Source organism: Natrix helvetica (assembly GCF_964273705.1).
Source record: "Natrix helvetica genome assembly, chromosome: 2".
In the NCBI taxonomy this organism is placed as follows: Eukaryota; Metazoa; Chordata; class Lepidosauria; order Squamata; family Natricidae; genus Natrix; species Natrix helvetica.
Genome location: NC_138552.1, coordinates 115,304,210 through 115,330,745, shown reverse-complemented (window position 1 = coordinate 115,330,745; position 26,536 = coordinate 115,304,210). Strand labels below are relative to the sequence as shown.

General features: G+C 42.0%; 1 protein-coding gene across 6 annotated transcripts in view; it reads left to right on the top strand.

Moving 5' to 3' along the window:
- The window catches only part of RIMKLB (ribosomal modification protein rimK like family member B), an 83,551-nt gene that overhangs the window by 22,053 nt on the left and 34,962 nt on the right, over positions 1-26,536 (top strand). The window lies entirely within an intron of this gene.

Here is a 26,536-nt window from a genome sequence, read left to right as displayed (position 1 = left end):
TCCAAAGTCTGTTCTAAGTTTGTTATTCTATGCTCTGTGTTCATTTATATTGGCTAGCAATCTCTCATACATTGGTAAGATATAGTTTTCTCTAGCCTCATGATAGCCATCACATGAGGAAGATACGTCTCTTTTTGTCTCCTTTCCATTCCTTCTTTGGCAATTTTCTGATTTCATCTGCTTCTATTTCTTGTCTTGACCCTAGTTTCTTCTGGAACTAACAAGGCTTTAGCAGCCAGTGCTGCCTATAATCCATCTTGGTTCTCCAGTTACCACATTCTTTTCTAGAATTCTCATCTTTGCTTTTTTACTGGTTTATAATATAAAACACTAAAATACAAAAGCAAATAATAGGAAAAGTAGGGGAGGAAAAAGGGAAGAGAAAAGTGTCAAGAAGAAGAAAAAAAGAAAAAAGGCATTGATTTCTGATTCCCTTTGGTGTAGTGGAATAAGAAATTACAAACCTCAACGTTTTACTTTTACATACTATATACTAGCCATTTCTATAACAACAGATGTATCTAATTAGTAAAACCCAAAATCAAAGTTTCATTTTTTTTCACCTCAAGTACAGTCTAGAAGCAGTTTCCAAGTAGAAACAAAAGTTCTTATCACATTTTTTTGGACTATAAATCACACCGGAGTATAGGATGCACCATGATTTTGAAGAGGTAAATTTAAAAAAAACAGTTTTTGCACTCTGCAGGCCTCCCAAACTCTCTGCATGCCTTGTTTTTTTGCAAAAAAAAGGGGGGGGCATGTAGAGCTTTGGGAGGCTTATAGAGTGCTCCTGGCGGGTTGGGGGGGGCAAAAATGAGCAAACAAACGGCCTGTTTTTTGCAAAAAATGGTCATGCAGAGGCTTTGGGATGCTTGTAAAGTGCTCCTGGGGGGGTGGGGGTGGCAAAACGAGCAAAAAAGGCCAGTTTTTTGCTCGTTTTTGCCCTCCCCAGCTCCCAGAAGCTCTTTGCAAGCCTCCCAAACCCTCTGCACATCCATTTTTGCAAAGGGGGCAGGGTTTCGATAGGCCAAAAATGCTGTATTCAGTCTATAAGGAACACCCAGATTTTTATCATCTTTTTTGGGGGGGGGATGCGTCTTATACTCCAAAAATACGGTATGTTCTTGTATTTGATCAAAACAATCAATTTAGCCATCTTTGCTAACTCCAACAATGTTCAATTTCCACTACTACAAATCTACCATAGTCACCTAATAAAAATAACTTAGGTTTAAATTGGGGTTTTATATATGACAACTCTATTGATCTTTTTTAAACCAGCAGATAGTTTCCTCCCCATATCATTTATTTATTAAGTATTATCTTGTTTCAGTGGTGGGTTCCTGTTGGATCGCACCGGATCGCGCGCGCTCCCTTTCAGCGCTCCACCTGGCTTGTGCGCTCCCTTTCAGCGCTCCACCTGGCTTGCGCGCTCCCTTTCAGCGCTCCACCTGGCTCTCGCGCTCCCTTCCGGCGCTGAAACCGGAAGTACAGTTTTGCCCGGCCCTGGCGAAGCAACGACGCCTGCCTGCGCTCCACCAGCTCGGCTGGGAACGGAGATGTTTCCTCAGCGGAGCGGAGCGCTCCGCTCCGCTGAGGAAACATCTCCGTTCCCAGCCGAGCTGGTGGAGCGCAGACAGGCGTCGTTGCTTCGCCAGGGCCGGGCAAAACTGTACTTCCGGTTTCAGCGCCGGAAGGGAGCGCGAGAGCCAGGTGGAGCGCTGAAAGGGAGCGCGCAAGCCAGGTGGAGCGCTGAAAGGGAGCGCGCAAGCCAGGTGGAGCGCTGAAAGGGAGCGCGCAAGCCAGGTGGAGCGCTGAAAGGGAGCGCGCGCGATCCGGTGCGATCCGGGAGGAACCCACCACTGTCTTGTTTCCTGACAGCAAGTTATAGCAACAGTTTCCTCAGGTAATGAAATAGTTTTTTATGCTTAGATGGGGCATTTACTCCATTAATATTCCATGTAATAGTCTTAGTCTCCATCTTTAGAAAAAAATGTCAAGTTTCTATGTCAACTGACATCTTACCTGCATGTTTTTCTTTGGTATCAACTTTTCGAAGTTGTTTTACCTCTGATTTCTTTTCTGTGTCCATTTCTTCAGCTGGGTCCAACATTACTTTATTTCTAATCAAGAAGTCCTTGGCTTTTTTATGGAATTCTATCTGAAACTTTGCTCTTCATAAGTATCACTCCTTCAAGGTTATCCCAGGGGAAGGGAATTTTTCTCTTCTTCAGAATATCAAGGAAAGAACAGGATTTCCTGTTTCTCAAAATTCTAACAGGAATTTCCTTCACAACAATTATATACTCATTTTTCATTCTTAAATTTGGATTTGAAATGGCAATCTAGAACATGATCTCTCATGAAGTGAAAAGTGAAACTAAGACATTCCTTGGTAATTTTCTCGTAGTAGCAAATCTGGAGTTTATTTTGTCTATTTCAAGATCAAAGATCTTTCCTTCCCAATTAATTAACTGGGAAAGCTTTATTATTCTTAATCTGATATCCTCTCCAGACCGCTCAGGAATTGCTCGGAATCTTAATTGTAGTTCCTTAATCTGGCTGTTTTGTATGTCATCTTCATACAAAATGCCTTTCTTCTCCAGTTAGTGCTCCATAAAATCCACTCTATCCTTCACCTATTTGTTATCTCCAGTTAAATGTTGGATCAGCTCTCAGAGTTCATTTAAAGGTGTATCAAGTTTAGATTCAAGCTTTGTTCTCATTGCCTGAATTAATTCATGTATTTTAGCTGTGTAATCAGCCAGAGTGTCTTTAAAATTCTGTATTTTCTGATGGTATTTTTTCCCATTTTCTCCATTGTCTAACATGTAGCCATGCCATCACAGTGTAACTAAAGCTTAGATTTTAAAGTTAAGAGTTTTAGACTTGTAAATTTATAACCTGAAATCAATGGGTTATATGATGCTACTGAAAAGTTAAAAAGGATTACCAATACTGCAGTCTCTTGGCTCCCTCTTGTGGTCAAACAACACCACTGTATTATAAGGTGCAAAAAAAGAATTTAATCTCTGCCTCACACAACTAGTTCAATCAAAAGCAAACAAAATCGGAACTGTTTCTCCCCCTCCTCATATCAATATCAAAACATGATTTAAACAGTCCTTCTTTTAAAAAAACATTCAGCAGAGTCAATTAAAGATATAAAGTCCTCTAAAACATTTAAATCCAAAAATTTCAAGAGTAGTTTCCACAGTGATTTACAGCTTTTTTTATTTTGCCTCGGATACACCAACTCCTCCCTTCCTTGCCATCTTAAAGTCACAGAGCTTCAAAATGATGATCGTTCAACAAAAAGGAAAAAGCAGTCTGCAGTCAGAGGAAGCCTCTTTTGACAGGAAAGGGAAATATGCAAAAAGATAGTGTCTAAGAACTGGTGGCACACTTTATTGTCTGTTTTAAACAGCTGGTTCTTCCACAGTGAACTTGCTTCATGGTTACCCCGCCCCCAGCCAGAGAATCATCGGATTACTTCTTCTTGAAGAAGCACTCTGAGATTGTCCAGCTATCCAGGGGTGCAGAAGGGTTGATTTCCAGAGCTTCCCCTTTCCCAGGGAAGTTTCTTCTGACTTAGAAAGCATTCCAAGTATAAAACTGTGAAGAATCTATAGCAGACCAAAAGATAAGCTACAAGGAAGGAGCCATGTTCTGCTGGAAATGCTTTTCTAGCCTTCTCATTCCTTCTCCTTTAGCCAGTGAGCTTAACCCATATCAACTTATTGTTTTCCTATTTTCTGTTGTTGCCCGTGAAAAAGTGCTATCTCTTCTCCCATATAATTCCTCAGCCTTTTGACTAAGATCAAGTGTAATATCTCCAATTTTATGTTAACAGCTGAAAAAACTGTACATCTATAAACTCAAGTGACATAATAGTAGATAGCAATCTAGAAGTTGTGTTCTTTAACACAGTAAGCATTTTTCTCTAATGTTGTGCCTGTGATACAGAATTATGGAATTGTTGAAGAGCGAATATATGTGTTATATATAACTGAGAGGAATCTAGTATGAGCCAGCAATGGGTTGCAGCTGCAAAAAATGACCAAGGCTGCATCAGCAGCGAGATAGCATCAAAATCATGAGAAATGATACCACCACTTTATACTGCACTAGTGAGGCCACACTTGGAATACTGCATCCAATTCTAACCATAAGATACAAAAAAAGATGTTAAAACCATAGAAAGAGTTCAGAGAACGGCTACAAAGCGAAATCATGAAATGAACGGTTAAGGGAACTGGATATGTCTAGCCCAGGGGTGTCAAACTCAAGGCCCAGGAGCCTGATCTGGCCCATGGGGTGCTTAGATGTGGCCCACAGAGCTACCCTGGAAATGGTAAAGCACGTGCGGCCCTCCCAAGCTCCGTTTTCATTGGCAGAGGATTGCAGGAGGTCATTGCAGCTGAAATGGAGCTAGCGAAGGCCATGGGCAGTACTCGTGAGCTCCGTTTTCACAGGCAGAGGGTTGCAGGAGGCAGTCACAACCGAAAACAGCTCGGGAGCCCGTTTTCACTGGAAGAGAGCTCAGGCCACAACAGGTGCCCCGACACGAGTGACATTGAACTAGCCATAGCCACCCCATACCCCCAAGTTCAAACACAACCCTGATGTGGCCCTCAATGAAATTGATTTTGACACCTCTGGTCTAGCCTAACAAAGAGAAGGATTAGGGGTGATACCTGTTTTCAAGAAATTGAATGACTGTCACAGAGGACTGTCAAAGCACCTGAGAGTAGGAAAAGAAGCATGTGACACTCCTTAAAAAGAAATCCAATAAACTAAGCAGAAATTTCTTGACAATGAGAACATTTTAAGTTCTTGACCAGTCCTCTGCTAGGACTCTGCCATTCTGTTGGAGGAGGCAATTGGGATTGCATTCTCTGCATGCTTTTGCTTTTACTGTAACCACATGGCATTTAGGGAGGTTGGGCTATCCTGAAGACAGATGGGCTTCCTTCCAGCAGGTTCTAGACTGACACCAAGGTTACTGCATCCTGGGGATACACTGCCTTCAAGCTAACTCCTCAGAGTTCTCAAAACACTTAGACAGCATTGTATTGGCTGCCGGTGGACTTGAAGGAGGGGGAGGTTTGAATTGGGAAGAAACTGTTGGAAACTGAGCAGCACTGGGCTGTATGGGAGAAGGAGGCCTATGCTGTAAGATGGACACTCCTTTCCTAGAAACACTTTTTAGAAGGAAGCAAAATCCCTTACCAGGTATGGACTGATCATGAAAACCTGGAATCGTTGAAAACTTCTCATAATCTTTCTCCTAAACAAGCATGTTGGGCGCAGCACTTTCAGGATTTTGTAGCTGATGCCCTATCATGGATGCCACAATACAATTGCTCCAAAACAGAAATATTCTAACCAGTGCTCCCGTTGTGTCACTGGCATCCCAAGTAACCACCAGAGCACAGCAGAAAGAAAGGTACCAGTTAGCAGCGATGAGGCCTCTGCCCTAAAAAACAGTGCTAACAGATGATGAATGGTTCTGTAACCATGGTAATATCTGCTCCATTCAGGATGAACTGGCTTAAAGATAAAGGTAAAGGTTCCCCTCGTACATATGTGCTAGTCGTTCCCAACTCTAGGGCGCAGTGCTCATCTCCGTTTGAAAGCTGAAGAGCCAGCGCTGCCTGAAGACATCTCTGTGGTCATGTGGTCGGCATGACTAAACACCGAAGGCTCACGGAACGTTGTTACCTTATCACCAAAGGTGGCCCCTATTTTTCTACTTGCATTTTACATGCTTTCGAACTGCTAGGTTGACAGAAGCTGGGACAAGTAACGGGAACTCACTCCGTTACGTGGCGCTAGGGATTCAAATCGCTGAACTGCCGACCTTCTGATCGACAAGCTCAGTGTCTTAGCCACTGAGCCCCTGCCACTGGCTTGGGTGGGAGCAAAACTGCATGTGCCAACTAGACAAAGGCTCCTGATTATGAAGACATGCCATGATTCAAAAATGGCAGACATTTTGAATTTGTAAAGACATTGCATCTGATAAAATGACAATTCTGGTGGCCCTCCTTTAAAAAATATATTGAAAGCTCTGTGTCTGTCAGGGTTCCCGGTAACAGCCCATAGGAAATCAAAACTGCAAGGCAGGGTTCCTCAATGTATAGATTTATTAGTCATGTCATATTGGCATAGCTGATGAAAACCCGAATCTGAAGTCCCCCAGGTTTTCCCCACCCAGTTCAAAATCCAAAGATCTCTCCCCCCCCCCATCGCACTCAACCATTACATACCCCAATCAAGTCTCTCCATCCCTTGCTGTGGCAACCCTGAAGATGTTCAAAGGTGGCTCCAGGGTTGACGGTGTCCAGTTGCCCCGTGTGTGCATCTGCTAAGCAGAGAAAGGGTAAAGCACAGAGACTGCTTCAGATTGTAGCTGAGCCGTCAGCACCCTGAAGAGAGATCTCTATGGACTTTATCATAGAACTCCCCAAAAGCATACAACATACAGGGGAATACAGTAATCTGGGTGGTGACAGACCTATTTTCAAAACAAGTGCACTTTGCCCCATGCCAAAAAATAGCCACGGTGCAGGGACTCACTAAGCTGTTTTTACATCACATCTACTGGCTACATGGAGCACCCCAATGTATCATATATCAGATAGAGGGTTCAATTTACCTCTGAATTGAAAAAGGCTCTGGAGGGCCTTTTTGGATTGATTAGGTACTGACCTAGTTCTAGTCACCATCTGGAAATGAATGGGTGATGTGAACAAGTGAACAGTACCGTAGTCCTTCAACTATCAACAAGACAACTGGACAGATCTTTTACAGTTTGCAGAAGTGGCTTAAAACAAGTCTGTTTATAGTGGTACTAATTTAACCCTTTTCCGAGTTGCAGCCAGTGAGGACTTCAAGCCTATGCCCGAGTTACCTACCAAGGATCCAGTGATCTCCTCACTGAAAGACTGGATTGGCCAGTTACAAAACAGTTGTACGTAAAGCACTTACTGATACTAGAGAGGCTTATAAATGTCAAATGGACAAGAAAAGAATTGAGCCAAAGAAGTTTAACATGGGGGATCAAAGTTACCTATCCACACACTATCTTCGGTCATTGCAACCTTCTAAGAAGTTGGGACCCAAGTTTGTTGGACCTTTCCTGATTAAATGCATCATTAACCCTGTTACAGTAGAGTTAGACCTGCCCAAGCTACTTCATAAAGTCCACCCCATCTTTCATTGTAGTTTGTTGTAACCTGATGTGTCGGGAGCAGAGCTAGCCGGAATGGATGACAAACGTTGAATTTCTGCCTCTTCCGGGCCATCGCAGAGAATGAATTTTAAAAATATAACACCCGGAGAGGAGGAGCCAATGTCGCGATGGAACAGACGTGTGGTCTCAATGCTCCAAGACTGTTGCTGATACTTTTGCCACTGGGTGGGCCAATCGGACCTAAACTGTCCTGAAGAGATGGTGAACTGGAAGACTACGTCTTGCTGATCTCAGGGACCCTACAAAGTCCCTGATCGATCCAAGAGAAGGTTTTCAAGCTGGCGACAAAAGGCAGCCTAGGCTGATGAAGTTGGGACGGCTCTGGAATGGAAGGAAAGCGGAAAGAGAAAGTGTGTCCATTTGGTGAGGAATCCTTTCTGTTTTGAAAAAGACTGCCCCCCAAAATTTCTCTTTTTAAGCTAAATTAAATCCTTAAGCAGAAGAAGTAAGCGGCAAAATCAACCTGCATTGGATTGTTTTGGATAGTATATATTTTTCTTTTTCTTTGGTAATTATACTTTGTGGATTGAAGCACTCACAACTTTTTTTCTCCTCTTTTTAAAGTGAACGGACTGGGTTTTTTTCTATTTTTTGTTGCTTTTTAATTTAAGGATTAAAATCTCCTTCTCTTTTAACAAAAGCTTCTACTATTTGCTATTAAATTCCATTTAAGAACTTTGTTTCCCTTAAGCCTGAGATAACATTAGAGAGAAAAAGGAAGCAATACTGCCGCTTGGAGGCTAGAGGCTAGAGTTTCTGAAACTATGCATTTTCTCCTGTTTCTCCTTTGATCTTACTGTTTCTGTACTTCAAAGTTCCGTAATTAAAAGTGATAAGAGCCAAGGGCACGAAGTGTTTACACAGGTGTCCTTTGAGAGCTTTATCGGCACTGGGAGAGGGGGGGGAAATGGAACCCCTTTCTTGTGAAGATTACAAATGATCTTGTGTTTAAGTTAAATATTTAAAAAAATCTGGAAAGCTAGAGTGGCAGCAATTTACAATTTGGAAATATGGATCAATTTTCAGAAGAGGAAACTTTAATTTTGCAAAATATTTGGGATGGAATTTAAAATTTACTGGAGGTAACTCGGAGAATTGAGAGGAAGATAGAGTTTTTACTAGAAAAAAAATGATGGAGATGGAGCACCAAAAATTGAAGAGAAAACTGAATACAAAGATAAGAAAACTGATGATTTGATTTGTGGAGGTTGAAAGCAAAAAAATGGGAATATGGAAAGGAATTTGATGGAAATAGAGAAATTTCCTAAGATTGAATTTAAAGAATTGATTAGCAAATTAAAAGAAAATCAGATATATAAATGGGAAGACTGGAAGAACAAGAGAAAGAATATAATACAACTAAAGAATGTTTTATCAGATATTAAATTAAATTAGTTGAATTTAATACAATTAGAGAAATGGATAAAAATGGAAGAAAGATTTGAAAAGAAAGATAGATACCTAACAAAATTTGATTTGAAATGATTATAAAAGAATGTGAGGTGAGTGAAGAATATATAGGTAAAGGAAGAATTGGGAAAATATATAGAATATTAACTGAATTCAGCAAGGAGGAGCCAAGTCGTGATGACACAATATGCGGTCTCGACACTCCGAGACCGCCATTGGCACTTTTGTCGCTGGATGGTCCAGCTGGACCTAAACCGTCCCGTAGAGAGGGTGATCAGGAAGACAAAGCCTTGCTGGTCTCAGGGACATTGCAAAGTCCCTGATTGACCCAAGGGAAGTTCTTCAAGCCGGCGGTAAACAGGCATCCCCCAGGCTGATGAAGTCGGGACACTTTGGAAGGAGGAAGTGAAAAGAGAAAGTGAGTCCATCTGGTGAGACTTTATTTCTATTTTGGAAAAACTGCCCAAAGAAACCTTTTTTAAAAAACAAAGCCAAATTAGATCCTCAAGCAAGAATTAAGCTGCGAAATTAATTAATACTGGATTGCATTGGAAAGCTTTTTTTCTTTGTAACCATATTTTGTGGATTGAAATGCTCGTAACGTTGATTGTTTCTTCTGTTAAAGTGAATGGATCAATCTTTTTTTTCTTCTGCTCTTTGTTACTTTATTTTTTGATTTCTGGACTAAAACCTTCCTTTTTGTTTTTAACAATTCTTCCTAGTACTTGTTATTAAATTTCATTAAAGAATTTTATTTCATTTAAGCCTGAGATAGTGAAAGTGGAAAGTAACAACATAGCCACTCGGAAGTCGGAAGGTGGAGTTTTTGGAACAATGTATCTCTCATTTTTTTCTCTTTGTTTGCACTGACTTTGCAGCAGAAGGGTTTGTAAATTGTTTATACAAACTGATAAAGAGCCAAGGGCACGAATTGTTTTTGCAGGTGCCTGTGAGAACTATTTCTCACGGGAGAGAAAGGGGGAAAACAAAAGAAAATAGAATCCTTCTCTTTTGAAGAGCACAAAAAAAAACGTGTGCTGAAATTAACCTAAAATTAAAAAATAAAAGAGGCTTGGAAGACAGTGGCTATTAGTTCTTTTTTTTCTTTCTTCTTTGGAAACATGGATCAATATTCTGAGGAGGAAACCTTAAAATTTCAAAATATTTTGGCTGGGATTCAAAATTTATTGGAAGGATACGGGAGAATTGAGAAAAAGTTGGAAAAACTAGTATTCCTCACATCAAAAGATGAAGGGGCTGGAGCCCCAAAAATTAAAGGGGAGAATGAAGATATAGAAGATAAAGACAAGACAACTGATGAATTTATTAATGGAGCAAATGTTGATGAAAGTGGAATGAAGGGAACACGGAAGAGTGATTTCGACGAATTGGAGCTCTACCCCAGATTTCAAGATACAGAAGAGGAAAAAGGGGTAATGATGATGGATTTAAGAAGAGAAACTCTTTCAGAAACACGGTTGATAACCAAAAAACAAGCTAATCTTAAAAATAATTGGAGGGCAACAAGATTACCTGAGAGATCCTTTAAGCAACAAAGTGCGGAGATAAATCTATAAAAACCTTATAAAAGAGATAAAAAGAAGACTATCACAATTGGCAAGAGAGATAAGACTTTTTTGTTATTGGAAAGATACAGGTTGACAATGAAAGTTCTTAATAAAAAAATAATTAATCTTGGTTGAGCAATAAGTAGGAATTCAGTAATTTTTAATTGTTTTAGATTGTTATTAAATGTTTATTCATTAACAATTAAGTAACTATAATTAACAATCATGGAATGATAATGGATACAACTTAATGATATATACTATGTATTGTTAAACTAGTAAAAGACATTTGGATATAGATTGCAAATTGTGACCTGGGAAAAAGACCTCTAAATTTTACTAACAAACTTCTATTTAGGTTTTGTCATAAAGGTGTAATGTTTTATTTTTTTATTTTTTGGGGTGTGTGACGAGAGGAGTTGGGATATAAAGAGTAAATGACTTTTAGCTAATTATAATAACAAGGAATTGTTAATGGATATTGTTTAATAATATATACATGCTCTGGTATTGGTAAAAGCAACTTGGATATAATATTCTAAACAGCGGGGAAAAAAGCTTAGAAACTTTATTAACTGATTTTTACTTAGAATATGTCATAAAAGTGTAATGTTATTGGAGGATTTTTGAAATAGTTAACAAGTGCCATTATGTGGTTGTGTTTTTAAGTATGAATAAGTTCAGGCAGAAGCACGTTCAAATAATTGTAGTCAAATGAGAATTGTGATATATTGATGGTAAGATATGACCTAGCTACCTGCGGGATCGCATCCTACCGCACACATCCCTGCGACCAATTCGCTCTCACAGGGAGGGGCTCCTCCAGGTGCCGTCCACCAAGCAATGTCAACGGGCGGCGCCTAGGAGTAGAGCCTTCTCTGTGATGGGCCCAACCCTCTGGAATGACCTCCCCCCGACATTAGAACCACCACCGACTTCCGCTCCTTCCGACAAAAACTAAAGTCTCACCTGTTTCGATTAGCCGGCCTGGCCCACGCATAGTTTTATCTTACCTCCTGGCAGATATTTTACTTGGGAATTTTATGGGTAATTATTTTAAATTCAATTTTGGGGTATTTTTAGGGGTTGTTTTTAAATTTGCTCTTAATACTTTACTTGATGGTACAGTTTGTCACGATGTTAAAAAGTTTGCTAGGCCTGAACTGCCTAAACTGACATTCAAGAGTTAAACTAAGAAAGCTTTATTGCGCAGGTCATAAAACAAAATGTTATCTGAAAGTGATTTATTGCGCACGCGTTACACATTCCAAAATTCCTTTCTTCTTTGTTCGGCAGCCAACTTTGGCAGACGTAGCTTTCATTATCAAAATGTAACAATTAGTTATTTTCTGTTACTTTTATTATTTTCGTATTAAAGTTTGTTTATTAATTAGAATATTTTAAAAGACTTTTATTTTTTCTCAATATCTCAAAAGATATGCGGAAGGGAATCAGCCACGGTCCATTGATCTCAGATTTCCCAGGGCATTTTTTTTCCCTGACAACTTGGTAGCAGAGTTGGTCCGATGATACAAGCTGAGATGGCTACAATTTATGGCTGTATTTTCCCTTCATGCTATCTAAAGATAACCGACTAAGGCTAATTAGCCATGTCAAAGAAAAGGAAAGATGGGGCGAGCACAGATGAATCAGCTTCCTCTGACGAGGAGGCTTCCTCGGACACAGAGAAGCAAAAACCTTCAAACGTACTCCAGGAGCAACAAAGTGCCGAGCCAAATATGGGGGAAGGAGCTACAGGACGCGACATCCACGAAACGAGGTCAGTGGTTCCTCCTTCTAAAATATCTCCAGGAGATTATGAATTTTTGGGGGCCAAGCCAAAACTTCCCACTCTGCCAGAGCCACTCCATTCCCAGACCCTCGCAGATTATCAAACGATTGATGAATGGCAACTGCCGGCACAAAAAAAATCCTCCCACGCAGAAAGCAAAGTTTATGAAATCTCCCCAGATGATGAGCAAGAAATGCAAAGCTATCTTGATCAAATAAAGCTGTTTGAAAAATATGCTTGGGAGGCGAGAGCGTGTTTTGAAGAGATAAGGCGAAGTAGGAGAAGCTCCCCCACTCCCAAAATGTCTGAGGACGCCATCTTGCCTTCAAAACAACAGCCTAAGACACACCCCACAGAGTTCATTGGTCAATTAGAACAAAGAGACATGTACACGTCACCGAGGTCACATGGTCCCTTTGAGTCAACTGAACTTCCGCATACGTATAGAAAGGAGAGGCAGCCAAAAAGTGAAGCTGCACTGCCATCTGCTGGCGGAGAAAAATTATTACAGCAAAAGATGAAGCAATTGGACCAGATTTTTAGAGATCTGTCTATGAGTTTTACAGAAGCCCAAACTTTGCCCCCACCCCCTGGCGGTGTCGAATCCTCCCTAGATGGAAAAAGGCAAAGCGAAAGGCGAATTCGAGGAAGCCAATTTGATGTTGCCACGCAAAGGCCAATGATGCAACCCCAGCATCCCCTGGTTCAACAACCAGCTTTGCAACCAGAGCAACAAATTGTTCCTCAGCAGGTATTCACAGTCACCCCCTTGACTGGTGAGTCCAAATTAAAGGAGTCAGGAGAGAATTATAAAGCCTGGGTCAGTGAAATTGTGCTCTTGCTTCGAAGAGAAGGCACATATTCCATGGTTTTTAATCCTCCTCCTCCACCGTGGACGCCTGCAATAAGAGACCTCGAAAACAGAGCAATCACGACTTTACTCATGTCAATGGAAATTGAGATCCAAGGTATCTTTCCACCTGATGCAACTGCCCAAGAAATATGGGCTATTTTGGAAGATTGCTACAGGCCCGTTTCAATTGAATCTTCATGTTTGCTCATGTCCGAGTTCCATGGTTCGAAGTTGAAACCTGGTGAACGAATTGGTGGACATTTGACCAAACTGAAAAGAATGAGAAGTGAATTGAGACAAAATGGCCATGTAATCGATGATATCCAAATGATTAGCATCATCATTAACTCATTGAATTATGAATGGAAAGATGCTGTTGCAAAGATTAACTACGTGCCTATTGCTCAACGCACAGTTAACCACGTTTGCAGACTTTTAGTGGAAGACGAAGCTATCAGGTTAGCTACCCCACATCTGCAACGACCTCCAGCGTCAAAGGCTCCAGCCAGACGTCCCTTCCGAGGAAGAGGCTACGCTCCAAGGATGCCAAAATGCTACACCTGCAACCGTGTGGGACATGACACCCGGGATTGTCCCCAACGAGTTCCAGCTCCCGCCACGTACCAGCCCAGAGGAACAGATTCCAGAGGCAGAGGTAGAGGCGGAAGACAAGGTCGTCGTGGTCCAAGGCGTGATTCACAAGCTCCACTTGTGACACTGGACATAACCAACGTTCCACAACCTGATCCAAACTTCGACAGACGTCTTTTGTGGACTTTAGATAGTGGAGCAGCTGTGCACGTTACCCACAGAAGGGAACTTTTCACAGAGATGGGCGAACCAGAGCCCGAGTATCGAGAACTGTATTCCTTCACCAACCACACTTGCAAGGTCATGGGAAAAGGAACTGTTTACATTGAAGAACTCGATACACACATCCGTGATGTTTATTACATACCTTCAGCAACCAGTAATTTGCTTAGTCAAAGTCACTTGTCTAGAGATTTAAAGTTCCAGGTTCACCACCTCGAAAAAGCAAGTTACTTAGTTAAAGATGGTGATATTGTTGCTGAAACTATGCTGATTGGTGGTGTTTATTACTTAAAGCCAAAGCCTAAAGGGCAAGCACAGGCAAGTATGCAAACTCCAAAAAGGCACAACGCAAACCCAGAGAGAGTTGTCCCAGAGAGAGAAAGCGTTACTGTGCCAAAGGCTCCTAAAGCCAACAAACAAAGAAAACAAAAACAGATTGCTCAGAGCAAGCCTGAGGGTCCTCATGAAACTGTTAATGTTGAGAATTCACTAACTGGTAAACCTTTGCATTCCAGGTGTATTCACAAGTGGCACAGAAGATTGGGGCATGCCAGTTTCCGTGTTCTTAGAAAGATGCCGGAGTTCGCAAAAGGTTTGGATCTAAAGGGGTGTAAGGTGTTTTTGGATTGTGCGGTTTGCAAAAAGGCTAAATCCAAGGCGGCTGCAATTCCCAAACACGCTACACGCCTGTCAACACGCATTTTTGATTTGGTACACACTGACATAGTGGGTCCTTTCCCACCAACACTTGGTGGCAGAAAGTATTTTTTAACAATTGTAGATAATCATTCTAGATATGGATTTGTATATCCTATGAGAGAGAAATCTGAGACCTTTCAGATCTTTAAAGACTTTGCAGCGTTTGTTTCTACACAATACCAAGTTCGCATCGCCAGAATCCAGAGTGACCGTGGTGCAGAATTCATGTCTCAGCGTTTCCAGGACTGGATGCGTAAGAATGAAATTCTTCATCAGACATCTGCTCCATATACACTGGCTCATAACGGAGTCGTAGAAAGAAGACAAGGGGTTCTACAAACCATGATGCGTTGTCTTCTAGAAGATGCCAATCTCAGTAACGCATACTGGGGTGAAGCAATCAAATATGCAAATTACATTGTCAACCGTACTTGGAGCAGTGTAATCAATCAAACTCCTTTCTACATGCTGTATGGCTACAAGCCTAATCTCAAGAACCTCCATATTTTTGGTTCATATGCTATGGTGAACACTCCTATAACTCAAGGACCAAAGAGACTAAGATTTATGGGTATTGATGATAATTCAAAATGGTATAAATTCATTGATACTAAACATGTGATTGTCATTTCACAATCTGCTAATTTTGAGGAAGACATTGACTGGTCCAGGATTCATTCCAATGATCCTGAAGTTTATTTTCCTAGAGATGGTGTTCCAGATGCCACGCAGCCTGATGACAATTTGCAGGCAGATGTTCCTTCTACCAGTTCTTCACAACCTGATGTTCCGTCTTCGCAAGCCGCGGATGCTGATGCTAGCGACGAACGTGAGGACGAGGATGATGATGATGAAGAAGAAGAAGACTGGACTGATGTTCCTAGACGCTCCAAGAGGGCCACAAAAGGAATCCCTCCACAACGTTATTCATGGCAACTGACAAAAACACCATTACCTTTGATTTGCAACGTTACTCTTCCTCCAGAGACATTCACACAAATCAAACAGCTTCCTGATTCAGAACAAGACAAATGGTATGATGCAATGCAGGATAAAATGGACAGTTTAAAGAAACTTAATGTATTCACACCTGCAAAACCTCCAGCAAATAAGAAAGTCATTGGCACCCGATGGGTCTACAGAATCAAGAAGAAACCGAATGGTGAGTCTTTATACAAAGCCAGACTTGTAGCTCAGGGTTTCGCTCAACGTTATCCTGAGGACTACACAAACACTTACTCACCAACAGTCAGAACCGAAAGTGTAAAAATTGCTTTAACCACTGCAACTATTCTTGGTTTAGAAGTTTTTCAATTTGATGTGGACACAGCTTATCTACATGCAGACCTAGATGAAGAGATCTACGTGAGAAGCCCTCCAGGATTCCGAAAGCAAGAAGGGGATACCTGGTTCCTGAACAAAAGTCTTTATGGTCTGAAACAGTCAGGTTTAATGTGGTATTTATGTCTTACTGACAAACTAAATTCAATGGGCTTTATTAAGTCCGAAACTGATGAATGCGTGTTCACAAAAAGATCTAACAATGCATATGAGATAATTCTTGTTTATGTTGATGATATTGTTTATATTGGTCCAAATAAGAAAATGAGTGAGATTTTTGCCAAAAGTTTGCAGAGATACTTCACACTAAAATCTTTAGGACACATTAGCACTTATTTAGGTGTTCAAATTGAAAAGACACAGAAGGGGTTTAGTCTTTCACAAGAGGAGAAAATTGACCACATTCTACATCATTGCAACATGAAAGATGCTAGCACAACAAAGACACCCATGCAAACAGATTTTCACAACTTAACACATGAACCAAGTCCTGAGTTCGAGGATCAAACACTCTATCGTTCAGTCATTGGTTCACTATTATACATTAGTAGTTGGACCAGACCTGACATCGCACTTAGTGTTAATCTTTTATCACGACACGTAGGTAAGGCAACACAATTTCATTGGTCATGCATTAAGAAGTTGTTGAAATACCTGAAACACACTAAGCACATGAAGTTATTGCTAGAACCAACACACACTGATCAACCAAAGTTGATTTGTTTTGTTGATTCCGACTGGGCGAGCGACAAGAAGTCACGCAAAAGCACTTCTGGTTACATGATGTTCCTAAATGGTTGTCCTGTTTACTGGCAAGTGAGAAAACAGAGTTTTGTTTCATGTTCATCTACTGAAGCTGAATATGCTTGTGTTTCAGATGCTTGTAATTCTCTAACGTGGTTTGATGCTTTGATCACAGATATCTGGACACGTCCGATTCGACCAATCACCGTGATGGAAGATAATGTATCTGTTGTTTATATTTCTGAGTCACATTTTACAGGTTCTAGGTCCAGACACATTGACATTCGTTATCAAAACACAAAGCAATTAGTTAAGCAAGGTTTTGTTAAATTGCAATATGTTTCTACACATGATCAGATTGCAGACATGCTTAACAAACCACTCGCCGCAAATCAACACGAGTATCTGCGAAAGAAGATGTGCCTTAATTGATGATTTGATGACGTCAGCCCAGACTAGCAAAAGAAGGGGTGTCACGATGTTAAAAAGTTTGCTAGGCCTGAACTGCCTAAACTGACATTCAAGAGTTAAACTAAGAAAGCTTTATTGCGCAGGTCATAAAACAAAATGTTATCTGAAAGTGATTTATTGCGCACGCGTTACACATTCCAAAATTCCTTTCTTCTTTGTTCGGCAGCCAACTTTGGCAGACGTAGCTTTCATTATCAAAATGTAACAATTAGTTATTTTCTGTTTCATTTACTTTTATTATTTTCGTATTAAAGTTTGTTTATTAATTAGAATATTTTAAAAGACTTTTATTTTTTCTCAATATCTCAAAAGATATGCGGAAGGGAATCAGCCACGGTCCATTGATCTCAGATTTCCCAGGGCATTTTTTTTCCCTGACACAGTTGTATATAGCCTCCTCTATTTATGTATTTATGTATTTATTGTTATGTATCTTACTTGTGTTTTAGCTTGACTGTACACCGCCCCGAGTCCCTTTTGGGAGAGGGGGCGGTCTAGAAATACGAAATAAAGTAAAGTAAAGTAAAGATATGTAAAGATTTTTGATTTAAAGTGTATAATCTGTTATGAACTACAAGTAATGACTATGGAAGACATGCACGAAAGTTATTTGTAACCAATCGCTTTCTACAAGATGTATTTAAGGATGATTCTGTTTTTGTGTTTTTGTTTAATTAAAATTAAAAAAATCTTTATAAAAAAAGAATATTAACTGAATGAAAAGATCAGGCAAAAGGTCTAATATCAATTTGTGAGTCAGATTTAGGAGAAATAAATAATAATGATTGGAAAAATATTTGGAATAGAATATATAAGAGTGTGTCAGAGTTAAGGAAAATGGATATAAAATACCTAACATTACATCCATAGGCTTATACAGTACAGCAATTTGCTTAACATTTAGTGACAGCCTCTGCATGCATTGTCTTATCAATTAACAATGGCATGCTATCTATAACCTCTCTTTTGGGATGAATAAGCTATATCAGCTATTGTACTGCATTTTTCTCAAATTTGACAAGATTGTAAGGATTGGTAAGGGAAGTTAATAATTCTTAAAATCCTTTTGGACAATTTTATTGTTCTATTTACGAATATACGTGTATAGATGTATGGGTGTAACATATGTATTTTATACTATTCCCAATTTATATTATACAGATTGCTAATTTTAATTTTTGGTATATATGTATACTAGGTAGGGCCATTACCTAGTCCTCTTTGTCTCTCTGACTCGGCCCTTGTAGCCAGCAGCTCCAATCACCAGCCTCAGGAATGTTCAAATAAAATGGAGTTAAAGGGCCACTACCTTTGTCTCTCTGATTCCCCACTTATAGAAAACAGCTCCAATCACCAGCCTCAGTGAAGTTCAAATGAAATGGAGTTAAAGGGCCACTACCTAGTCCTCTTTATCTCTCTGGCTCCCCGCCCCCCCTGTAGCCAGCAGCTCCAATCACCAGCCTCACAATATCGAGACAGCCTTCAGTACTGACCAAAAAATAGCCAACATCTTAAAGAAACCCCAAAGACAAGATCCAGCTGGAAAACCAAGGAGTCTACGAAATACCATGAAAAATCTGCCTTGCCACATACATTGAATAAACTAATAGGAGAATAAATGCACGCATCACAGAACACAAAAACGCAGTCAGAAAAAAAGAAAAAACTTCCACCCTTTTCCAGCACCTTAAAGCAACAGGACATGAAATTGATTTTGAAGGAACCGAATTAATCTCCAAAAGAGAACACTTCAACAAGAGAATAATTATGGAAGCCATCGAAATAGAGAAACACCCCCACAACATGAACAAATGTGACAATACCTCCCGCCTACCAGACATCTGGAAACCAGCCCTAGTCAACAAACAAACCCCACCCACCACCCAGGTCATTACAACACAAAAAAAAACACCAGTCTGAAAATGGCGAGTGGGACCTCACTGAAACGCCGTGAAAATCTACGAAAACAAATATATATATACAGTGTGTGTGTGTGTGTGTGTGTGTGTATACATACACACACATATATATACACACATACATGCATACATACATACATGCATACATACTACTATTTTCCCTATTTGTATTTTTCCATTTTATATTTTCTCATCCCTCAACCTTTTTAAAATTCCATCAATTATTGACTTCAGTCAGCCTTTTATATCTCTCTCTTGGAATCTTGTAGCCCTTTTTAATATATTTATGCCTACTGAACATTCCCTTCTGGTTTATTATAACCTTTAAGGAGTTATCTAATTGATTCCTACTTATTAATCCTTTCACTTCTTTATTCTTGCATCTCATTTTGATTTTTCCCTTCCACTGCTTCTTCTAATTTCTCATCTATTTCCTGACTTGTCTCCTTATTGTTCTTTATAGATTCATGCACACTTTTTAACATCAAGAATGTTTCTTCATATGCCTCTATTGTCCCCTGTAAATTCATTGTATAATAATTTAATAAGAATTACTCAGTATATTTCTATGGTTCCAACGTCTCAATATTTTAAAACTCCTGTTTAATAAAATTTTATTAATCCCATAATTATGCCTCCAAACCCCATAAATTTATAATCTTTAAAATTTAGTAATTAAAATTTATTAATTTACAGCTTTATAGTTTTGCAATTATATATCTTCTCAATTGTCCAAATTTTATTTTATTTTTAAAAAAATATTTTTTATTTTTAAACAAACACAAACAGAACAAAAAACAAAAAAACGTAAAACCATTTACCATTACAAATTATAGAAAGTGTGTCAGTTGGTTACAAAATTTCTGTGCGTCCCTTCCATAGTCATCACTTAACAATTCATATCAAATCACATATTTTTAAATCAAATATATTTATATATATTACTGTTATTGTACCTCAACCTTCATTGACTATAATTGTTTTTACATCCATTTATATAAATATTCTAAATTTAAAGGAAAACTATATAATGGCATTCTATAAAATCCTCCTAAAATCATCCAATAACATTACATCTTTATAACATGTTCTAAATAAAAATTGGTTATATTTAATAACAAAGCTTTTTAAACCTCCTGTCAACTTCTAAAGCGTTGCCATGACTATTATCAGGTTGGCATTCAAGGGAGGATTCCATGCATACCTTCGGCCAGAGTTGGATCTCATATTTCTACAACCTACTTCGTAAACATGATGTATGACGTATGACAGAAGGGAGGAGATAGAGGAATAAAGTTCAAACACAATTAAGCAAAAGCCAGTTTAGGCTCCACAGAAGGTCAAGCCAAGATGTTGATCCTAATAAATGAATGTTTTTTGTTTGAACTTTGTCTCGAGGCACGTAAATTAATTAGGTCATCTCTTGGGAACTTCACAGAGCCAGTGCTGAAGCATCCTGACCCCGAACAACCCTTCGTGATCCAGGCAGATGCCAGCGACATGGCAGTGGGAGTGGTGCTACTCCAAAGAAACAACCAAGGAAACTTACAACCCTGCGCCTACACCTCCCGCAAACTCACAGACACAGAGAGACGATGGGCTGCATGGGAAAAGGAGACTTTCGCAGTGAGATGGGCACTGCTAACCTGAAGACACCTGTTGGAAGGGACCTAGAAACCGTTCGAAGTCTGGACCGACCACAAAAATCTGGAGGTGCTTAGGACCCCACGGAAACTATCACCCAAATGAGTCCGATGGGCTCAATACTTCAACCATTTTGATTTTGTCTTAAAGCACATTCCAGGCGGGAGGAACTTTCTAGCTGACGCCCTCTCCCGCATGCCTCAGTACAAATGCGAATGGGAGCATGTAGTGGACACCATCATTCCCTCTATTCAGACAGCTGCCAAGTAGGTGGCAACGCCGTGACCAGCAAGACCAACCCGCAAGCGACCTAACCAGAGACTCAAAACTGAAGTGCTAGCAGACCCCTGGTTCCAAAACAACCAACACATCTTGATGAAAAGAGATGACCTTGCATGGAAGGGGACGAAACTCCACGTTGCAGAATCTCTATGTATCCTAATTCTCCAGAAGAGTCACGATGCCAAACCGACAGGCCGATTTGGGTTTCTAAAGACTTTAGACTTAGCCCAGAGGCAATTCTGGTGGCCTGGCATAAAGAAAGGTGTGGATATTTATGTGAAAAGTTGAACCATCTGTGCCACAATGAAGAGACGACCGGGAACCCCCCCCCCCCCCCCCGACTGCTGCAGCCAGTAGTAGAGCCAACGAGGCCGTGGGAGGAGATGGCAATGGACTTTATAGTAGAGTTGCCAAAAAGTGGGGAAAACACAGTGATTTGGACTGTAATAGACCTGTTCTCCTGTATTGAGTTCACTTTCCCTGGGTATACTGTGGCTATAGTGTGTGGTACTTCTCTTCTTCCAGTAGTTGGCTCTCTTATACCCAAATCCAACGTTAAACAATCTGTAAAAAAAAGCTGATTATCTGATAAATCCAGGGGGTTTAAAAATACAAATAAACACCAATTTCTCCCGAAATCACCTTTCAAATTGTTTTAAGCTTTTTCCAGGCTTTCTGTGTTTGAAAGCTTTCCTTGGGCTTCTTTCGCCTCTTGATTTTCAGTTGGTTTTTTCCTTTCCGTGTATTTAATCGCCGCTTACTTAGGCTTGGAAGTTCTCTTTTAGAATTCATGTACTTAAATCAGGTTTTTAAAGCAAAAGTTGGTAATTATCTCACCCAGTTTCAATGCTCTGTCCATGAATCTCTCCAGCACAAATCTTGCAGTCACGGTTGTCCCAGCTTTGTGACTGCCAAAAATGGCCATCGTCCCTGCTGCCATTCGGGAGAGCTTGCTTCGGACCTAATGAGGAAATTGTGAGTTCCTCGTGGTCAGCAAAGCACCTCTCCTTCCTTCACCCCCTCTACACGGTGGCTATGATCGTGTCTACCAACAGCGGTTATTGGCTGGATTTCGCAAGACTCGGTGGAGCCGGCTATTTTCCAACCGTTCTCACTGTGATGTCAACCGGAAGCCCCGACGACAAACAGAAGTTCTCTAACTATAACCTTTCTTAAACAGGAAAAGCAGTACTTAAAAAATCTCCTAGAACATGATCTCCTGATCTTTCAGACTTCAGGGACCACTAAATTCATAATTTTAAATCCCGCGGACCACTAATATGATTTTTTTAAAAAGATAAAAAGATAGTATTTAGTTCAATATAAAAATGCAAATAATTTTTCTGCGGACCACCAAATTTTTCTCGCGGACCACCAGTTAGTGACCACAGTCCTAGAACACTGAGTAAATACACAGTGCAATTGCTATACTATTTATTTATTGGAACATATTAAAAAAAAACTTCATTTTGTAAATAATGCTTTTCACACCAAGAATGAAGAAAACACAAAATCCACATATTAAAATCAGTAATCTTGGGCAAGCAAGATATTGAAACAAGATATTCTCCTGTGCGCTGCTTGGCTGGGGTTTCTTATAGATCAACAACAATAATAATCTTTAGGTTATGATGCCCTCACAATGGCATATTTCCTACAAACTGAAGCCTATCTTCATAGTTATTTTATTGCTGACTGAATGACTGTTGGTTTCCTGAACAGTCATTCTCTGGGCACTGCGGGAAAGTCCAAGCATGGGTTAAATTCAGCCTATCTTCCCTAAGACTGAGTAGATTTTTCTTTAACCACACCTTTCTTTGCCTCGTTGAGGTCAGTTTAAAAACTCAGTCCGCCTGTCAGGACTAAATTTGGGGAGCTCTTCAGTTCTGTGCAGATAGACTGGGACTCTCCTGACAACTCACAGTAGATTACATTATTTTTCCTTTTATTTCTGTAGTTTTAAGTTAGGTTAAGTCAGTGAAAGGTAATACAGAAATTTGGCTTGCCTTTTAAAATAGCTGAGGAGACTGTCGGGGATCCGATCTGCTGCCAGTCGCACGCAGTGGTCGGAGTGGTTGAAATTGCTTGCCCAGCAGCTGCCGGCAAGTGCGGGGGCGGCAGGAGGCTTCCTGCTGCTTTCCAGCCATCAAATTGATTGTGAGGCTCCGGAGGTTCTTTCAAACTCCGTTTGAGCGCGGCGGTGTTTCCCCTGGCAAGTGCGGCGGCCATTTTAGGAAGTGTTTTTTGCACGCTTTTCCCTTGCTGCAAAGTGAGATGCTGACAATCATTGGAGGACGTTAACACCAGCGGCCATTTTAAGTGTCCTTGGGCTTGAGTTTTCACCAGAAAGCCTCAAAACCTTCTGAAGCTTCACGCCTACACTCCTCAGCCTCAGATCGCAGCCAGGAAGAGCTTGGTTCTGTCTAGGGTGCCAGCAGGACCTTCCTCCCCCATAGCAACTCTCCACTAACACCGGGAGGGTGGCATTGGAGTTCTTTAGCCACCAGGCCATCCTCCAGTGCACAAGTGGATCTGCAGATGCTGCTGAGCCAGCTGACTCGCGTCTGGTGCCATTCCAATACTGCAGCTTCGCCTCTACATTCACCATTCAACTTGTGATTACCTGCATCTGTTATCATCACCAGCAGGGATGGCAGACGGTGGCTTGGAGGCACCGGAGGAGCTGGCTGGGCCCTCTTCGAAGCACAGTAGGCCAGATCCTCCACCCAAAGGGGGGAAGAACACTGAGGGAGATAAGTCCCATGGTTCCTCAGGGAGCACGTGCTCCAAGGAACAGGCGACTAGGAGCCATGAGACCTTAGTGGGGACATGCGATAGGCCCCAGAGCCGGGACAGATCACCTGAGCACCAAATAGCCTTAACAGGCTCCTCTCCTGCCAGATCTGGGGAAGGGGGAGATCCATTTCATCAGGAGGATCGGTCCCCATCCTAGAGTGACAGGGAGTCTCAGGAAGGCTCACCGGAGGCCTCCTTGGGTTATCCAGACTTACCCAGTTCTTCCATGGGAGAGGAATTGGAGCCCTTTCAGTGTCTCCTCCCTGAGGAGGATACCTTGGTCCCTGCCAAACACGAAGGGCGCCGGGGTTCATCCAAGTCTAGGCCTACTGAGGACAAAGGCCCAGCCTTGTCAGCTGAGATGTGGGATGTCATCACCCAGGCGATATCCCAGGGGATTGCTGAGGGGATTTGCCAAAAGGAATCCAAGGTTAGTAGGCCTCCCAAGACTTATCGGAGGACGAGGATTTGCCTCTCGATAAGCCCGGCTTCACAGGTCTCTTCAAGCTCTCTCTATTTAAAGACATCTTGCACAAGGCCAGGGCTTCCACTGAACTCAGTCCAACTACTTCTAAGGGTACGGCTGTACCTTCCACCTCCCAGGACCCCAAGCAGGGACTCTTCAAGGAAAATGCTCCAGCTCAGGAGCTGATTCCAGTCCCTGACTTGTTCATGGATGTTGTCAGTGCCAATGGGTGCAGCCTGGTACATTGGCTAACCCCAGTGGGAGGGACAAAAACTTACATTCTCTGGAAGCTAGGATGGAAGACATCTTGAAGTTACCAGAGATTGATGCCCCGGTGGTCTTACTAACGTCCAATTTGGTCCTGCCGGCAGATCTCCTAGACAGTCTCAAGGCAGAGGACAAAAGGGCGGAAAGAGCCTGCCATAAGACGCACCAGGCAGCCGTCTGGGCCATCAAAGCATCCACTTCTATGTCCTTCACGAGGGCATCCCTACTCTGGTGACGCCAGTTGAGATCTAAACCTCCCTCTGAGGGGTCTCAGTGGCGCCATGACCTTAACAAAATCATAACTGCGGTGGAATATTCCGTAGACACGTCTTTGAATGTAGCAAAGTTTACCTCTCGAGCACTGGCCTCCAATGTTACTTCACCCCATCTGCTGTGGCTCCGTCACTGGCAGGTGGATATGAAGGCCAAATGGAAGCTGGCTTCCATTCAAGGGAGGGCAACTCTTTGGAGACTCCTTGGACAAACTATTGATAGAGGCGAAGGACAAACTAAAAGTCCATCCACGCTCAAAAAGAATTACCATAAGGGGCCCAGGAAGTGGCCATTTCGTGCTCAAAACAATTCACAGGTATCTTCCTCCTAGTCCTACCAGAGGTCCTACCCCCAGCCTAGCCACAGGAATCAGGACAGGAACTCCTTTGGGTCCTGGGGTCGGCAGCAACAGGGCTCCTTTCGAAAGCCCTTTCGCGGTGGTTCGAATAACTGCCAATTTAGACACAGCAAATGACCACCAAAGTGACCCATAGGTGGCCGGCTACAACTTTATGCCAACTGATGGGAGGAAATCACCACGGACTCGTGGATCCTCAATGCCATCAGGAGGGGTCTAGTCCTAGATTTTCTCAGATTCCCACCGTGGACATTCATCCACTGCCCACTCCCCAAAAACCCCCTCAAAAGGTCCCTCATGCAGGCAAAGATTCGTCATCTTCTGCAAATAAGGACCATAGAAGCAGTTCTGACAGACCAGGAAGGGAGGGGATTCTATTCTATTCTCTTCCTGGTCCCCAAGAACTCAGGGGGGTGGAGGGCCATCTTGGACCTGAAGCACTTAAATCAGCATCTGGCCAACAAGCGCTTCAAGATGCAGTCCCTCCAGTCCACCCTGGACTGCATAAGGCAGGGAGACCTGCCAACCTCCATAGACTTAAAAGAAGCTTACCTGCAGGTACCCATCCATGAGTTGCACAGAAGGTTCCTGCGATTCCATTACGATGGGAGGCACTACCAGTACAGGGCACTCCCCTTCGGCCTCTCGTCAGCGCCCAGGACCTTCACAAAGCTTCTGGCAGCAATAGCGACTCATCTCCGCGGGCATCCGATACACCTGGAATTTGTTTGTGCAGGCAGACCAGATCAGTACCCATTGTCAAACTGTCACAGCTTCTTGGCATCATGATTTCTTGCCTGAAGATTGTTCCCTGGGCGCGGCTTCATGCCAGGAAACTACAGTGGTTCCTCCTGCTAATGCAGCAGTCAAAAGACAGCAATTCTCAGAAGGTGCTTTGTTTCCTCAGATGGTGGCACTCGACAGCAGTCGCGAAAGGGTGCCAGTTCAAGAAAGAGTCGTGGTCACATCAGATGCCAGTCTCTATGGATGGGGAGCGCACTGCCAGGGGCAGCTGACACAAGGCAGATGGTCACAGAGGGATGCAGCTCAAAGCATAAATTGGCTGGAGCTGAGAGTGGCTAGGCTCGCCCTACAATGATTTTTGGCGCAGATTGTGGGTCGCCATGTACTGTTACTTACAGACAACATTGCAACAAAGGCCCACATAAACCGACAGGGCGGCACCCACTCCAGGAGGCTCATGACAGAAGCGGAATCTCTGGGAAGGTGGGCAGAACGTCATCTAGCATCCATCAGAGCGGATCACATATCCGGGAGAAGCAACGTGAGGGCAGACTGGCTGAGCCGTCAGACGATCGACAACTTTGAGTGGCGTCTACATCCAGCTCTGTTCCAACGGATAGTTCGGAGGTTCGGCCAACCGCAAGTTGATCTATTCGCCACTCAGGTCAACACACACCTGCCCAGGTTCTATTTGCGTTACCACTCGCCCCAGGTGGAGGGGACGGATGTGCTGAGGTGCGAGTTGCCCTAAGGACTACTCTACGTATTCCCGCCCCTCCCACTCATTCTGCAGGTATCACCAAGCTTCTAGCGGAGGAGGCGGAGATCCTCGTTGTCC